General features: G+C 37.0%; 1 protein-coding gene across 1 annotated transcript in view; it reads right to left on the reverse strand.

The window, feature by feature from the left end:
- The window catches only part of dchs1a (dachsous cadherin-related 1a), a 120,582-nt gene that overhangs the window by 24,141 nt on the left and 81,223 nt on the right, over positions 1–15,218 (reverse strand). The gene's annotated exons all lie outside the window — the stretch shown is intronic.

Here is a 15,218-nt window from a genome sequence, read left to right on the forward strand (position 1 = left end):
AAAAAATAATAATATATATATCTATATATATATATATATATATATATATATATATATACTAAAAAGTGATCAAGGCATGTTTACAATATTGTTTTTTTTGTCAATATATATTAATAATAATAAATAAATTTATATATTTAAATCTACCAATATGAAAATACTTTGAAAATAAATCAATACAGTATTTACCAACATATATTTTCATGTAAAACATTTAGGTACAAAACAAATGTAAACAAATAATTGAATCTAAGGTTAATTTAAAACCAGTTAATTAAAACAGCTTGAACTGATTAGAAGAAATGAAACTTAATGGTTGAAACTGAAATGAGACTATATATTAAATATTTAAGTATATAAATTAGATATTACTAAACTAGATATTAATAAACTAGATATTAAAACATTGGTCAAAATGCATTACTTTCACAAGGAAAGGAGAGATTGTGAAACAAAGATATTTGATCTTCAGGAAACATGTCTAAATAATATGTGCATTGTAATACAATGTTGAATGAAAAAACTTTTTAAAAAGTATATATTAAAAAATGTAAAAATAGTAAAAGTATATTGTGAATATTCAACATACCCTCCAGCTCTAGCTTGAATTTACATTTTTATATTCTTCATTTTATATTTCAACAACACTCAGCACTTTCCTGTCACAAATAAACCTGCGATTCCACTGAGCAATACCACTGAACACATTTATCTAACTTGGTTCACAGCCTTTGGCAATCAAACGTTGCGCTGGTGCTCTGCGGCAGGTACATATACTGCGGTAAACTAAGAGAGCACATGGAGAGCTCCTCTGCTACACTTGGGTTTGATCAATCAAGCCAAAACGAGGGAAGCTACTGGCAGCTAGCAGGCATAAAGACTTTCACAGCCACAGCGCACAGCTCAAGAGAGAACATCAGACAGATAAACAAATGGAACTAGAGAGAGAGAAAGAGACTTGTATAGAGGTGATGACTATCTGGGAGAAAATCAAATGCCATTCCACGCAAATACGGAAAGTAAAATTACTTTCTATTCAGCTTCTTATTCATCAAATAAAAGGAAAAATCCAGCTTCGGCTGACATTTACCAACTCTCAAACAACATTACACTTCAGCAATGGGCCGTCTGGAGTGGATGATGGCTGAAACTGTGCAAACAGATCCTAATGACATTGAGATGAGGGTATCCGAGTCTGAGATTGAGTTCTGGCAGAGGCCGTGGAGCAAGTGTTGGAAAAATAATCATCATGAAGACGAGAAGTCTCAGCCCACAGCGGAGAGATGTTCCACATTTTAACCATCCAAGCCCCTGAAGCAAACCCTGATATTTTACAACCAAGCAGGGGGGGCACAATATTCATAAACACCACACTACCTATCTTTATTCCCCTCATGCTAGCTTGACAGAATTTGGATGCCTGAGGCCTGAACAGCGAGTGTTTGAGGTAACAAACCGTGGAAGGGGCGGTTTGACCAAGGATCTGCTTCATGGACAAAGCCATTTTCCATAAAAGCCTGGCTTGGGCAGAGAAAGCTGGGAAATGTCTGGGGGACTTGTGGGTCTCAATGTAGTCCAACTAAAGTGCTCCAAAGCAGCACTGTAAGATAAATATTTCCTCTTGGTCACAGAGCTGCTCGAACAGAAAAGGAAGCATGTTGGTCACAATAAGAAATCATGTATTTATTACTGTACTCAACAAGCCATCTTTAAAACATCGGTCAGGTTGACTATATGTATGGTACATGAAATAAGTCGATGGGAAACAATCGGTATTAAGCACGTAAAAGCTTCAAAGGTAGAAGACTGAAACCAGAAGTGGGATAGAGTTTCTTTTTCCATCTCGCCAACAAAAAGGATTTAAATAAAGTGGCTTCTCAAAAATGGGGAGAAACCCAAGCTCATAATTTTTAGAGCGTGTTTGAATATGTGGTGAGATGCCAGTAATCATGATGACCGTTTGAATGATTGTCTTTTTGGGTCCTGAGGGGGCACCTAAAATGCATGCAAACACAAAAATACGCATATACGTGTTTACACACACACACACAGGAGCAGAGGGGATTTGGGGATGTACTGTTCAAGGACTGGGTTGCCTTTGCCAGTACAATAACAGTTCATAAGAAGTTTAGTGGAATCTCAATCTTGACTGAATCATAAGTGGGTCAAAGTGTGCTTGTGCTGCTTTCTCGAAATCTCTGCTAAATCCTCTGTGCTTTTCCTCACCTTAACTCATGAAGACACATAGACTCAGACACACCAACAGCACACAAGAGCTAGATGACCTCAAAAACTGAATTTCACCCCAATAAATTTCTTAACTCATCTCAAAAGTTATTAACACTACATTACAGTTGTTTAAAAAAGCTAACATGTGTAATTTCTGCCACCACTGACATGAATTCCAAACATTTGAACACATTCTCTTCGTCTTACATTGGTTGGACAACCCGATAGTCCCGCACCCAAACTCAAACCATTGGTTGAGCCAATATTACTGCCTTTGGATACTCAAAGAAACAGAGGTTTGGTCTTTAAGTTAAGTGTGGTTTAAATGTCATACATAATTTCTTTTCAGGGTGTGAAAGTGAGGCAAGAGTGAGGACACTGGACACATTTTGGAGCTCTAACGGTTCCCTCGTCTCTCTCTCCTTGTGCGAGCGAAAGATGCGAACCACCCTGAGCGAGCCAAGCGAGACTTTGGCTGGTTGAACTGTTACTGAGAAACAAGCCAAAGGAATCCAATGCTAACTTGTAGAGTTTTGTGGTTCACCCACCATTCCTCTTGACTCCTTTTTTTGGGGAGAAAAGAAACATTCAAGTAAGCGAATATAAGATGAATAGAGAGAAAGAATAAGGTTGTCCAGTTCTTGTTAGTTTTTGCTAATGCAATGATCTGGTTTCACTGCATTGGGTTTTCTCAAGGCTACACAGCTCATTTAGTGACTAATGTATAACTGAGAGACCTGACTGATGCTTTCCCAAGAAGAACTGCTGTATATGACAACAAAGGTTTTTGATTTGCTAATTGACCACCTTGGAATGAAAATGCACGACTTTTACTTAGATGTCTGTAAAATGTCTTTCGACAAACCACTGACTCAAGGTCACCTGTAAGTTGGTCATTTGATCACAATATTCCTTGGTTTTGTGATTGATAGAGGACTGTGAAACTGTTCTGTGGGACAATTTCCATGCAAATGAAATTCAAGATCTATCATCCAACAACGGTACAAAATAAGTAGATTTGCTACATATAGCTCATTTAGCATTCAGAACTGCTTCATTTAATTCTGTGGCACGTTCCCATTCAAACAAACCATCTTACAGCATTCAAGAACAAACCACCTGATCAGGAAGCTTTCACAGCCAAACCAAACAACTGTAGTCGACAGAATAGTTTGTGACCTTGCTAACAAGCCAATCAGAGTGTGTTAGACAAATACGCTTTTGCAAAGCCCGTTCTGTACTACTGATCTTCTCAGTGAAGACATCAATAAACATAAAACCAAAGATTACATCAGCCAAACACAGACAAAACCCCCAAATAACAGTGGTACAAGACAGCGAGTTGGTGTAACTTGGCACTGGGGTCATCTGGAGCATCGTTTCTTATACAAACATGACATGGGGAGAGTACAGTGGTGACTTTGCTTAAATAACAAGCAACCCACAGAGTGACCCAACTGAAACAGCGTGATCTCACGTAAAAGAGCTCAGTTTCAAACATCTTGCCTTCTTTGCAGCTAATGTCAAGAGCTCTGACCAAAAGAAATAGTTGTTTTTATTTAAATGTTGCACAGACTTGCAGCAAGTTCCACATATGGGAAATGTGGTTAAGTTGGGAAACTATAAAAGGCTAAAACACAATACAGGAACTAACAAATAAAAGTTAAAGAAATAGTTCACTCAAAAATAAAAATAGCTCAATTTCAAAGCAGCTATTTGCAGTACAATGAAAGTGGTGGGGGTCTGAGACTGTCAAACCACAAAAAAAAGACCAAAAAGCATTTGAAAAAAGTATCGTAAAAGCAGTTAACAACTATAATGTGTCCAATGCAGAGTTTGATGAAAACAGAAAAAGTAACAATGCTAACAGACAAAAGTCCTGACAATATAAGTGATTAAACTTGGCTAAACTTTTAAACAAATAAAATCCTCGCCTATATAGCAGATTAACAAATTGACAAAAAGTAAGCACCTCAAACAACTTTATACATTACCAAACTTTTTTAAATTTTAAAAAATCAAATTTTTTAAATATCGTTTCTCATTTATTAATATGCATTTGGGGAAGTCGTGGCCTAATGGTTAGAGAATCGAACTCGTAACCCAAAGGTTGCGGGTTCGAGTCTCATACCGGCAGGGATTGTAGGTGGGGGGAGTGAATGTACAGCGCTCTCTCCCACCTTCAATACCACGACTGAAGTGCCCTTGAGCAAGGCACCAAACCCCCAACTGCTCCCCGGGCGCCGCAGCAAAAATGGCTGCCCACTGCTCCGGGTGTGTGTTCACTGCTGTGTGTGTGCACTTTGGATGGGATAAATGCAGAGCACTAATTCCGAGTATGGGTCACCATACTTGGCTATATGTCACGTCGCTTTCACTTTCACACACTTATTCATTGGGAAGTCTGATTCATTTTAGCGAATTAGATTGTTTGGATGAATATTTTCAATGAATTAAAGAAAATGATTCACCAGTAAATTTGAGTCACTGGCTAATATTCATGCACAGCATTTTACAATCTTTACTGTGATAAAATAAATGTATAGTTAAACACTATACTGCACTTCAAATTTATCAATGGCAAACACGAAACATTAAAATAATTATTTTTTTCATGGAAGAAAGAAATGTATATAAAATTCTCTAAACATAATATATAGATTGAAATTATTAAATGATGATTTAAATTTGGCGGTAAACTGACCAACCAAGGCCTCTAATTTAAAAGTGGTGTTTAAATACAGGTTACTGTCTGAAATCTAGAGTTAATATCAAAGTCTCTCCGTTTAAGCCACAATATGGCTTTCATATTTTCAATCTGGTGCTATATCTCATTTCATTCCATAGCGGGGAAGATAAGAGATCAAACAGAAAACAGCACATTCTTTTCTCAGAAGGCTACTTACAGACAAAGCCAAGCACACCATAAACATACTATGCTCCCAATAATTTCAATACAGCATTTTATTAAGCTATCATTCACATCATATGACTTCAGATAGACAAAAACAGCACACTCATGAACGATTCCCAAACCCACGGGAGGACATGCAAGAACAATGACTGATGGACAGATACAAATATGAAAGCAGGGATTGAGCAAAAATAGAGAGGGATGGAAGTGTAAAGAGATGTGTGTGACTCACAGACAGCGCTGAAAAGGGACAGAAAGACATGGACTGATATATATTGAAGGACATGCTATGAGTTATTACAGCTGTTTATTGAGCGATCTCTCTCTTTCTTTTTCTTCTTGGCATGACTTCAGAGAGCTGAGGAAGAGGGGGAAACGGTATACCTCCTACTACTTTCTGGCCCACTTGACCGGCGGCCGAGTGAAAACCGTACATCCCTTCGGCTCATTACAGCCACAGAGCTGAAGCATCTGACATGTAACACGTCTTGCTTCTTTAAGACCGAGACTACAAAAACAAGTAGTTTCTTTCTTTTTGAAGAAAACAATGTTTTTAGGTATATCTAAGGCTATGTTTAAACTTGTGCATTTTCGTTTTAAAATGTATGACTTTTGCTACGGTTACGCCATTCGTTTTGGCGTTTTCGAACCTCGAAAATTGAGACTTTTGAAAACACTGCAGACCCCATTTTCGGTTGAAAACTCCAGGGTTGCGTTTCAGTGTAAACGGACCAAAACGAAGACTTTTGAAAATGATGGCGTGGCCGCCATCCAAATAATAGGGCATCTGCCTATATATCTATGGTTGTACCTGCATGAATGGTCATGTGACATGCGTTTTCGGTTGTGTAGTGTGGACGGAGATCGTTTCTGAAATGCAGTGAAAACGCCAGTGTAGACCAAGTTCGGTATTAATTTAAAACGCCATTTTAAAAAACGAAAACGCTCTAGTGTAAACAGGGCCTAAGAGTTTTTTTGATAAATGTTTTCAATATAGTTTAGCAAATACTGAATAAAAACCTCAAGAACCTCAATCAAATGTATATATTTTTGTCTGTCTATCTGTCTATCTATCTATCTATCTATCTATCTATCTATCCTGCCACCTCTGAACTGAAAAGTGCTGGATGGCACACAATAGAATAGCTAATAGTGGTCATCGTGATTAAAGTATAAATGATTACATTTTGGGTTGTATTTCAGCCAAAACCAGTTGGAACATGTATTGCTTTAACCATTGAAGTGAGTTATGATGTACACTGCCACTGTACTTAATGCACAGATATTTATTAAATTCATCTCATTTTGTGTTCTAAAAAGTCATATGGGTTTGAAATGAGATGACGGTGAATAAACGATGACAGAGTTTTCCTTTTCAGCTGAACTATCCCTTTAAATACTGCTGTTTATCACTGTTTTTCTGACAATCACATCTTCCAATAAGCTACCCCGCTGTCAAAACAGATTACAGCTTGATAAAACATAACAGATTCACTGCATTCACTCATTGCCAAGCATTGCTCAAAAATCACCAACGGACGTCTATTTGGACAAAAACAGCAAATAACATAACACAGACACGTGTTATGAAACATACCAGATGCATTCTCTCCGTGGTGAATTTTTTTATGACGCACTTTCAAGTGGCTGGCGGTAACCCCAAAGGTCACCGTGACCTGCATCTACTGCAACGTTACACCTCAGAACAAGCTTTCAATGGGCGCAATATGGCGCTTTCGTATTAGCAAACATCACTTGTACATATTTCCTTCCTTTGAGTAATGGATCAGCATGACATCATCGGGCACTCCTCCACTCTCCAGATGTCCATTAAAAGGGATCTGCAGTATAATGGGATGCCTGTAAAACATCATATGCATGTCAAGATCACTGAGCACTCTAATTATTTCTTCACGCAAGGAAGCTGGGCTCCATTCCGTTACAAGCCGCCTGCCAGGACACTATCATCAGGAAATGTCCAGAAAGAGTCAAAAAAGTCTCGGGTTGAAAGAAGCAGCTGACACGGACTGGTCATGTTTCGCGTTTTTATCAGATGCAGACTCGTATTCTGGTAGTCGACCGCAATTTATGTCAGGTATGGTGTAAAGGCCAGAGTTTTGGAAGTAAATATTGGGGTTGGAAGAATTTTGAAAGGTGTTGGTTTCTAAAATAACACAGCTTCGAGCTTTTCATCTATGGCCTTGACGGTGACGGGGAGGGGTAGCAGCAGGTACTTTCGGCTGGGGTAAGGTGCAGATTTTTGGCAGAAGATCACAGAAGGGCCAATTCAGCATAAAAAGGACTAATGACACCAGGAGGACTGGTGAGGAGGGACTATAGAGTATGGTTTCCCCATTTTCTCTCATGTCTCCATAACTGTGAGTGTTTGTCTTTCATCTGGCCTCCGCAGCTGGAGGCGATTAAGGCATCAAACCATGTACGGAGAAAAGTGATAGATTGGGGATATCAGAGAGGAGAAGCAGAGACAGAGGGGTTAATGGCTGCAAGAGGAGTTATGGGCTCAAAATGGACTCGGGGTAATACTAACTTGATGTGCTTTCAGAGAAAGTGACATTCAAATAAATGTTTGAAAATGCATTTGAATAAACACTGATGTGCTGACAATGTCTGCGCAGTTTAGTCAAGAGTTCAAATTAGACTCAAAAATGAAAATTCTGGCACTAATTATTCTCTCTCATGATGTTCCAAACCCGGAGGCAGTTTTTTGTTTTTCCATTAAACAAAAATATTATTTTAGCTCTTTCCATACAACGATTTCGTAACAAATTCACAACGAGCATGTCCATTAGGCTCAAAAATATCTTAACTCTTTCCCCGCCATTGACGAGTTATCTCGTCTTTTACAACAAAGTCTTTTCCCTGCCAAAGATGAGTTTTTGCGCTATTACGCATCTTCTGAACGAGTACAAAACCTCCCGAACAAAAGCACACGTGAACAGGACGGAGAAACGAGCGATCTCTTATGTAAACAGATGCATATGAAAAATAATGCGATCATCAGCAATAGACAGCATATAAATGAAAACTGCATAATGTTACAGAGTAAAATGTTGATCCAGGAAGTGGTATATGTCTGTGCAAGCTTTGGAGTTGTTGATGGAAGCGATTTACTGGATTTATGCTTTGATAATCGTACTGAATATTACCCAGATGTAGTTTTTGATAAAAATTTGATTTTCTCACCTTTTTGCTCAAAATTATGAATTTTTATGAAACCTACCTATATTCTCTAAGGTCTACTGAAGCTCAGAGTGAGCAGGAAGCCAACCCTATCAAAACTAAGACTCGTGCCACCTCTGACAAATCTTCCCCTTGAGAATTAAAAGACCAAGCATTTCCAGTGCTCATTTTAACAGGAACAATAAACATGCCAAAAGCACCTCTGGAAATGTACGCCGGGTGACCCTTTGCACTGACCCCATCATGCCTTACGTCTCAGAAGAAGCTCTATGCTAGAGTCCCAATCACTGTCCATTCAGACCCCACTGGTTATTTTTGAAATGCCACATAAGAGACACGGCTCTTTTACGTTTTCACACAAGCATGAAAGCCCATGTTTTTGTTAAAAAGACAGAAAAGGAAATAGCAAAATCATATGAGATGGTGATTATTCTGAACAATTACCTGCTAAGCGGATGTGGATATTGATGTTATAATAAATACACAAAATAAAATATAATACATAATTAAAAAAAAAATTAAATGAAAAAGTGTGGATTTAATTTATTGATTAATTAATTCTTATTATTTTTAATTAATTTAATTTTTTGACCACACTCATTTGGAAAAATGGGCCAAATAGCTTATTTATTTCAGGCATATTGTTGACCAATGTTGCCTTTGAAGCTGTAAACCAACTCCCCTCTTCAGAAACTTGAATGAACCCAGATGAATTGCACTGAGAGTTTAGTAGGATGCTGAAGGGATGTCAGCAAAGATGGAATAATGCGACTCGGGGCGCTATTACGCATCTTCTGAACGAGTACAAAACCTCCCGAACAAAAGCACACGTGAACAGGACGGAGAAACGAGCGATCTCTTATGTAAACAGATGCATATGAAAAATAATGCGATCATCAGCAATAGACAGCATATAAATGAAAACTGCATAATGTTACAGAGTAAAATGTTGATCCAGGAAGTGGTATATGTCTGTGCAAGCTTTGGAGTTGTTGATGGAAGCGATTTACTGGATTTATGCTTTGATAATCGTACTGAATATTACCCAGATGTAGTTTTTGATAAAAATTTGATTTTCTCACCTTTTTGCTCAAAATTATGAATTTTTATGAAACCTACCTATATTCTCTAAGGTCTACTGAAGCTCAGAGTGAGCAGGAAGCCAACCCTATCAAAACTAAGACTCGTGCCACCTCTGACAAATCTTCCCCTTGAGAATTAAAAGACCAAGCATTTCCAGTGCTCATTTTAACAGGAACAATAAACATGCCAAAAGCACCTCTGGAAATGTACGCCGGGTGACCCTTTGCACTGACCCCATCATGCCTTACGTCTCAGAAGAAGCTCTATGCTAGAGTCCCAATCACTGTCCATTCAGACCCCACTGGTTATTTTTGAAATGCCACATAAGAGACACGGCTCTTTTACGTTTTCACACAAGCATGAAAGCCCATGTTTTTGTTAAAAAGACAGAAAAGGAAATAGCAAAATCATATGAGATGGTGATTATTCTGAACAATTACCTGCTAAGCGGATGTGGATATTGATGTTATAATAAATACACAAAATAAAATATAATACATAATTAAAAAAAAAATTAAATGAAAAAGTGTGGATTTAATTTATTGATTAATTAATTCTTATTATTTTTAATTAATTTAATTTTTTGACCACACTCATTTGGAAAAATGGGCCAAATAGCTTATTTATTTCAGGCATATTGTTGACCAATGTTGCCTTTGAAGCTGTAAACCAACTCCCCTCTTCAGAAACTTGAATGAACCCAGATGAATTGCACTGAGAGTTTAGTAGGATGCTGAAGGGATGTCAGCAAAGATGGAATAATGCGAACCATGCTCGCTATGGGATCTAACAGTACTGATGTGGCTTATGGCACCGCTCTGCTGGTCAATAACTCCCTCACAGGACTGCTTGCACAAACACAACACGCACACGGTAGCAAATTCCTCCCGCAGCCCTGCCGCCTGGCACCCGTGTTGGATGGGTTGTTGAGAGGCCAGTTGCAGAGAACAGCAGGGTTTTTCCGATGGATTGCGCATGCCTTCCTTGAAAAAAATCTGAGAGCACAGCTTTTATACGGGTCAAATGTAGTACGGTCAGTGCTTTAAAGTATGATAGTGGTAAAATTGTCTGTGGCTTACATGAAAATACATGGAATGTAAGTGGACTTGACATTATGTACACATCATTTGAGTACTAGACATATTGCTTTCAGTTCAATGTCATTTTAGATGCTGGTCAGTAGAAGTCACTGGCCACATCACTCATAAATATCCTCAAGGCAAAAGCTAATAGCCATTCTCCTGAACTCAATCTGGCCTGATATTAATGTTGCACAGCACAGCAGAGGGAGCCAGATCAGGTTGTCCACTTTCTATTGTCGTTTCAAAGTGATCTGTGAGTGGCTACTGTGAGCCTGGAGATACTGGATTTGCATCTAACGGAAAGGGAGGTACTTTTTCACAGTTTTCTTTTCCCTCTTTTCCTGAAACACTGAGCAATATGAAAATGTTACATTTTTATTAGCAGACCCGAATATATTTCCTTTGTAAATTGTTTTTCTCCTAATAAAAACAACAATTTTAGTGTAGATTTTGGCAAGACAGTTCCAAAACTGCAATAGTTAACCTTATTTTTTACTTAAAAAATTTAAAAATGATTATATATTATTAATAATAAAAAAAAAAAATATATATATATATATATATATAATTACCATAAACACACACATATGGACCAAAGTGGACTTTATTTGAAACATTCATCCACTCATCTGTTTCCATTATGCCATTCCATTATCAGCTTATATACTTTATATACAGTATACGGCATGTGTTTTTGAGTTATAGCAATCATGATTGTGTTCTCCTCCTAAAGATGCATGAATGCTGGGTTGCTGTCATGGCCAGATGTCTTTGATTTGTTCATGGTTGTTTCCAATTTGTAAATCAACTTTCAAAGCATATATTTATGAGAAAACAAACAAAATCAACAATGCCCACAAAAAATTAGGCTCATTCCTCTGTGGCATGGGTCTTATTTATTGAAAAACATCTATTGTGAGTTTAAAGGAAAAGTAATTCGTAACTATAAACATGCCAAGTAAGGTATGAATTTAAATGTATTTCAATCAAAAAGACATTCTACGAAAGATCTGATGTTTTGAATTTATACAGCTGTCATCAAACAAGTAATTCGAACAAACCAATAACTAGCTACAAATTTAAAACTATGGTGTATAATTTGACTCAAAATGTGTGATGAGAACAGATCACAACACCATATCAACACGCTTTTAAGATGTTACACACTGAAAACCTCACAGACAATCTTGGAATTGTGTTCGCAATTTTGTAGACGCATACACAAATCACATTTTCTATAAAATTGTAGTTTTTAATATCTTTTAAATACCTTTTGGCCACTTTGTTGATTGAAATAGTGAGAGAGGAGACATGAAACATGAAAAGTCAAACTCCAGCTCATATTGCTTACTCACAATGTGTCGTTCCATATGCACTAACCTCTAGGCTCAAAATATTTCTATTCACATCTGACATCATCAACTTCTTACAACCTCTATAGAAATGTTCCCTGAGCAGAAAATTCCACGATTCCATTGTTTGTACATGACACTCTGAAACAACAAGTTCCCGAAATGGGATGCAGTAAACTCTTGTTTTCTCTCTGTGGCTGCAGGCACTTCATGGTCCAGATACATATGACAATGGAAAGGTGCTTTACTGTTGCATTGGGACCTGGAGACCACTTCACAAACACGCTCTTTAATTTCAGCAGGCTTTAATCACAGTCTCTGCTGGAGAGAAAAGCACTCGCTTGCCTCAAGCTCATCACAAACTGGCACACTGAGTTCAGCTTGCTCCATAGTATGGGAATTGAAACTCCTATTTACACCACAATTCAAGCCCATTTGGTTTTGGTTTCTTTCTTCTGTGAAGAATCTTTAAAAAAAAAATTTTTTGTGTGTTTTCATACAATGGAGTCCAGCGTTATTTAAGACCTCACTGACTTTGATAACATGGACAAAAACATTCTTATAAATATATTCTTTTGGGTTTCACAGACAAAAGAAAGTCACAGTTAGTTAACATGGCATGAGAAATCATATAGTGTTCAGTAAATAAACTGAGTATAAAGCTAAATGAAGTGCCAACTGTTAAACAAACAATCCAAATGTTTTTTTAATACACGAGTTTCACAATTTGAGTTGAATTACTGAAATAAATGAACTTTTCCACGACATTCTAATTTATTGAGATGCACCTGTATTTAGTATGTTCAATATATTAAATACATTGAATATATATCAGGGTTATCACTGTTAACTAAAACTATGAAACACATTTTGTTTAACTGAAATAAAGCTGAAATAAATTAAAATGTAAATATTAGATGAAAAACTAACAAAAACGAGAAATGTTCCCTATTTAGTTTAGTTTGATTTGAAGCACTAAAATTTATAAAAGCTGAAACTATAAATAAAAAATTTATTAAAGCTAAACAGAAACTTTAAAAATAATAATAAAAATGACAAAAGCACATACAATTACTAAAATGAAATGAAGTAAAAATGAAAACCTAAAATATTAAAAGCTAAAAGCTAAAAATAAAACCTAATTCAAATAATTAATAAAAACTATAATCATAAAAAACTACACACACTGTTCGGAGATGATTCTTTCTTTTGGGAGACAATCATTTTATTTCTTGTGCACTGTTGGCTTTACAACTTTGCAGATAGTTTGCATTCACATACTGCTACATTACACACTTCATGAAAGGTAATATTCAAAATGGTATAATAGGGGCACTTTAACTTTCAGTTGTCATTACCCATTCCAAGGTTCTTTTATCCTGCCTGTCCATCATTTTTCCCACATCTTTTAATCTCAAAAACAATATATGTGTGATTACAGTGCAGAACGACCCCTAAAAAAGTTAAGATCTGAACCAGCAACATTTGGTACAGAGGGCCATTACTGTGTGCGGCGAGCCAGACGCAATCATTTTAAAATAACTGTTTAGGTCACACAGTTAATATCAGCTCTCTGGAGACGTCCTTATAAACACACATGGGCCCGTGCCACTGGCCGATAAACATGGCTTTCTGTGAGGCCTGCCGGGGCTGCTTACTGGCGTGTGCCAAGCCGTTCTAAGATGCTCTGGGCCGCAGCCCTCAAACGACTGTTTTTAGAGCAGTGGGACGGTCCCAGAGGAGGTCATTCCTCCTCTGGTTCAAGCCAGGGTCGAGTATAGAAAAACACACAGTTTGGTGAAGGAGACGGCACAGGCCAGAGTGTGTTTAGATCAATTTCTTTGGTTTCGCTGGCACTTGTTCGCGCAAGTAAACAGACTATTCATTTAGCAGCCTACACATGGTCGCTAGAGGAATAATGACCTCTGTGAAAAATGACAGTGAAGTTGCTTTTAAAAGCGACACAAAAAACTGAATCTCTTGGGCCAAAGTCGGTAGACATCCTGTAATAAAAAACATGTGATAGAGATTCACCGTTTCTTACAGCTTGGAAAGTATTCATGTTTGGCATATTATATGGTGTGACACGAATCTGGGTGGTGTGCATTATGATAGATGAAGTGACTAATGCACATTTGTATGTACAAGGCGAGCACAGCTGCAAATACGTTTGAAAATGAAAAAAAAAAAATTAAACCTCTCTTCTCAGATATGAAATAATTAAGCTGTCTGCCTAAACACACCCATTTATTCACTTTTGCACGCATGTTACACTGGGAAATATTTAACTTAAGCCTAAACATTTATACTGATGAATGATCAGAATGTAACTTATGCAATTGTCACTTAAATACAAGCACACTTCTTTCATTATACTGCGTTAATTGCATAATGATATTGTAAAATAAGCTGTACGTTATATATAGCATCGAGAGGAGACGAATAAATCACTCTCCTGACAAATAAATAAAAAAAACAGGAGGTAGCCTATCAACAACTGTGAAGTTTGATGCATTCTCTCTTATTTTTCAGTCATCCAAGTTTCACTGTATTGGCAGGCAGAGAGTTTAGTCTCTGCTATGTGTTAACTTCTGGTTTTTGTTGCCACAACAATTCGCACTCATGAAGAGCTCCAAAAGCTCAGAGACAGAGTTTGTGCTTCAGTATCTGCCAATTATTCCATCCCTTGCTAAAAAAAAACAGTATAAGATGGTTTACCAGTCTTAGATGGTCTCTCAGTCTGGTTTGAGTGTTTTAAAGGAGTTTTGGACTCTTTCAAACTAGGGATGTAACGGTATGAATATTTCTTAACACGATTATAGTGACCAAAATTATCACGGTTATCAGTATTATCACGGTATTGTTAAAATGTGCTGGAGATGTTAAAAAGTACCGACACATAAATCACTTCACCAAGTTTTATATTTAAAAATCAACAAACAACAAATAAAATGACTTTTTGTTTGCATAATCACTAAAACAATAACATTACCAATGATGTTCGGATTTTAAATGGCAACTTGACTGACAACAGTTTAATAGCATGTTGAAATAGCTAATGTAGATGTTCAAATAATGCTTTGAAAAAGTTTAATAAAAAGATACACCTCACATTTCAGCCTTTAAATAAAGAAAAGATATAAGTCAAAATGATAATTGATTAATAAATGATTATATATATTTTATCTGCTCCATAAATAATTCTAGATAACTTATCTGAATTGTTTAAATGTGTAGAATCCACATAAGCTTGTTTTTCATCAACCGGTCAAAATTTACAGCACGGCATGCAAATTCTGTCCGTTTTTGGCCTGACAGAAACTGCACACATGCTGAATGTAAATATAAGTCTCTGTA

The sequence above is a fragment of the Sinocyclocheilus grahami genome, unplaced genomic scaffold, assembly GCF_001515645.1.
Source record: "Sinocyclocheilus grahami isolate Dianchi unplaced genomic scaffold, SAMN03320097.WGS_v1.1 scaffold6.1, whole genome shotgun sequence".
In the NCBI taxonomy this organism is placed as follows: domain Eukaryota; kingdom Metazoa; phylum Chordata; class Actinopteri; order Cypriniformes; family Cyprinidae; genus Sinocyclocheilus; species Sinocyclocheilus grahami.